We start from the raw sequence: 3,642 nt of genomic DNA, 5'->3' as shown, positions 1-3,642 counted from the left end.
GTGGTAGCGCATGCCTGTAATTCCGGCTACTTGGAAGGCTGAGGCGGAAGGATCGCTGGAGCCCAGCAGGTCGAGGCTGCAGTGACTGGGAGCGGCCACTGCACTCCAGTCTGGGTGACACAGTGAGACTCCAACTCAAGAAAAAAAATAACAAAACAACAACAACAACAACAACAACAACAACAAAATAAATAAAAGAGTAACAGGCATTGTGTTGCTAGGGACTTGAAAGGGAGAAAATAAATAAGTTATTGTTTAATGGGACTGTTTCAGTTTTACGTGTTGGAAAGAGTTCTGATGATGGATGGGGGTGATCTTTGCACAGTATTATGAATGTATTTAATACCATTGAACTATACACTTAGAAATGGTGAAGATGGTATATTTTATGTTATGTGTATTTTTCTGCACTAAAAAAAATGTAGGCCAGGTGCAGTGGCTCATGCTTGTAATCCCAGCACTTTGGGAGGCGGAGGTGAGAGGATTGCCTGAGCTCATGGGTTCAAGACCAGCCTGAGCAACAAGGTGACCTATCTCTCCCCAGATGAAAAAAGCTTGTCACCAGGCAAATGTCTTCTCATCCTGAAGCTGGATTTTCTAACAGTCCCTGGAACAAATATACAGAGAGGTCAAGCAATAAAAGGGAAATAAACATCCCTTATAAAATGTGATTGGTGAGTGAAGTATAGAGTTAGAGGGAGAGAGGAAGGGGATCTTATAGCTAGGATAGGTAGGAGGACTCTGGGGAGGTGACATTTGAACAGAGAGACCAGAAAGAAATGAGGCACTGCACCCCACAGAGATCCAGGAACTCCAGGCAGGGAGAATGGCGAATGCAAAGGCCCTGAGGTAGTTTATTTGTTTTTGGAGGGCCAGGCACAGTGGCTCACACCTGTAATTCCAGCACCTTGGGAGGCCAAGGCAGGAGGATCATTTGAGTCCAGGAGTTTGAGAACAGCCTGGACAACATAGTGAGACTTCATCTCTACAAAAAAATCAAAAACTTTGCCAGGCATGGTGGTGCCTATCGTCCTAGCTACTGAGGAGGCTGAGGCAGAATGATCAGTTGATCCCAAGAGGTCAAGTTGGTGGTAGGCATGATCATACCACTGCACTCCAGCCTGAGTGACAGAGTGAGACTGTAACTCAAAAAAAAAAAAAAAAAGAATCCAGTTGTGGGGGTAAATGCCTGTAGTCCTGGCTACTCTATAATCCAAGGTGGAAGGATCACATCATCCCAGGAATTTGAGGCTACAGTGAGCTGTGATTACACCACTGTGCTCCAGCTTGGGCAACAGTCCAAGACCTTGTCTTTAAAATAAAATTAAAAAAAAAAACAAAACACTAAATAATTAGTTTATTTTACTTACCATAATACATCACCACGAACTGGATGGGTTAAAACAACAGGAAATAGACAGGCATAGTGGTTTAGACATGTAATCCTAGCACTTTGGAAGACTGAGGCAAGAGAATTGCTTGAGCCCAAGAGTTCAAGACCAGCCTGGGGCCACAAAGTGAGACCTCATCTCCACACACACACACACAAAGCTGGGCACGGTGGCTCATAACTGTAATCCCAGCATTTTGGGAGGCTGAGACAAGAGGATTGCCTGAGTCCAGGGGTTCGAGACCAGACTGGCCAACTTAGTAAGACCGTGTCTCTACAATATATATAAAAAAAAAAATGCTGGGCCTGGTGATACATGCCTGTACTTCCAGCTACTTGGAAGACTGAGGCAGAAGGACCACCTGAACCCAACAGATCAAGGCAGTGGTAGCCATGAGCATTGTGAGAAACAAACTCACCCATCCAAAAACAAAGGATGGACATGCAGACACGGAGTGCAGCAGAAGGGAGACTTTGATGACGGTCTCCAAGATTGGGTGTCTAGTAGGCAGGCACACTCGGTACAATGACAGCAAACAATTTATCCCCTAGGGCACGAGTCTCTCCCCCAGTTCACTGGTTGAGTACTTTGGGGTTACAATCTTCCCGAACATCACCTAAGTCCCATTTTTCCCCTGTTAGGAGACTGGATTGAATAAAGTGGTGTATCCCCTCTCCATTGGTGGTTTTGTGGGACATTGGTCAGAACCTGATTGGTTCCTTGGCCTCTATGGCTGTGGATTCTGGCAGGTTTTCTTGGCAGGGATTGTCCAGGGGAGGGGGTGTTCATGTTACCTTCCTCCCACGCTTCCTTCTGGGCTATCTTAGGTTTCTGTTTCCCTAGGGTGACATGTCATTCCCTCCATTCTGTTTGTTCGGGGACTTTCCGGGAACGTGCACTTCTTGCAATTGTCCTACCTGTAAGTCCGTTATGCGGTCTCTGAAAATGAACCATTGAAATGTTTATCTCACAGCAATGCCACTGTACTACAGCCTGGGTGACAGAGTGAAACTCCAAAAAATAAAAAAATATTAGCTGGATGTGGTGGTGCATGCCTGTAGTCCCAGCTACTCAGGAGGCTGAGACAGGAGGATCACCTGAGCCCTGGAGTTCGAGGCTGCAGTGAGCTTTGATCATGCCACTGCAATCTAGCCTGGAAAACAGAGTGAGATCCCAGCTCAAATAAATACATAAGATAGGGAATTATTATCTTACAGTCTGGAAGTCTGGGTATCAGTCAGGTTCAAGGCCTGGGTATCAGCCAGCTGGCTGGTGCTCTCTGAAGATCTCTAAGGGAGGATTCTTCCTTAGCTTTTCTGGCTTCTGAAGGCTCCAGGCATTCCTTACCTTGTGGCTGCCTTACTTCAGTTTCTCCCTTCATCTTCACATGGCCTTGTCCCCTGTGTGTGTATGTTTTCTCTCCTTCTGTCTCTTATAAGGATGTTTGTCATTGGATGTGGGGACATCCTAATCCAGGATGATCTCATCTTGAGGTCCTTCACTTAATTTCTTTTGCGGTTTTTTTTTTTTTTTTGAGTCGGAGTCTCACCGTCACCCAGGCTGGAGTGCAGTGGCACCCTCACAGCCACCGCAGCCTCCACCCACTGGGCTCAGGTGATCCTCCCACCTCAACCTTCCAAGTAACTGGAACCCCAGGCACATGCCACCACATCTGACTAATTTTTTGATCTATTGTAGGGATGAGGTCTCTCCAAGTTCCCCAGGCTGGTCTCGAACCCCTGGACTCAGGCAATCCTCTCGCCTCTGCTTTCCAAAGTGCTGGGATTACAGGTGTGAATCACCAGGCCCAGTGAGACCCTTCACTTAATTTCATCTGCAAAGACACTTTTTTCCAAATAAGGTCACATTTGCAGGTTCTGTATGAACATCTTTGGAGAAGGGGGGACATCATTCAACCCATCACAGGTGGGTGGGACAAGCTGTGCAGAGAATGTCAGAAAAGCCAAGACAGCTAGAGGCAAGAAAGCAAGGAGGAGGCAGGGAGGATGCGTGGTCAGAGGACGGACAAAGGCCAGGCAGACTGCATGAGGACCTCGAATTTTATTCTAAGTGAGTTGGGAAGACAGAGAGGATTTTAAACAATGTACGATCACACAAAACCTACACATAATTGTTCACAGGAGATTTATTTATCTTGTTGTTTTTTTTTTTTTTTTGAGTTGGAGTCTCACTCTGTTGCCCAGACTGGAGTGCAGTGGCCGCTCCTGGCCACCGCAGCCTCGACCTGCCC

The 3,642-nt window shown here is 46.6% G+C and overlaps 1 protein-coding gene across 1 annotated transcript in view; it reads right to left on the bottom strand.

Moving 5' to 3' along the window:
* Nucleotides 1–3,642, bottom strand: part of ILVBL (ilvB acetolactate synthase like) — a 33,943-nt gene that overhangs the window by 22,073 nt on the left and 8,228 nt on the right. The window lies entirely within an intron of this gene.

This window comes from Carlito syrichta, unplaced genomic scaffold (assembly GCF_000164805.1).
Source record: "Carlito syrichta isolate Samal-C Ts95f unplaced genomic scaffold, Tarsius_syrichta-2.0.1 Scaffold312151, whole genome shotgun sequence".
Lineage (NCBI taxonomy): Eukaryota > Metazoa > Chordata > Mammalia > Primates > Tarsiidae > Carlito > Carlito syrichta.
The sequence above is the reverse complement of the archived record's forward strand: the minus strand, read 5'-3'. Positions and strand labels throughout refer to the sequence as shown.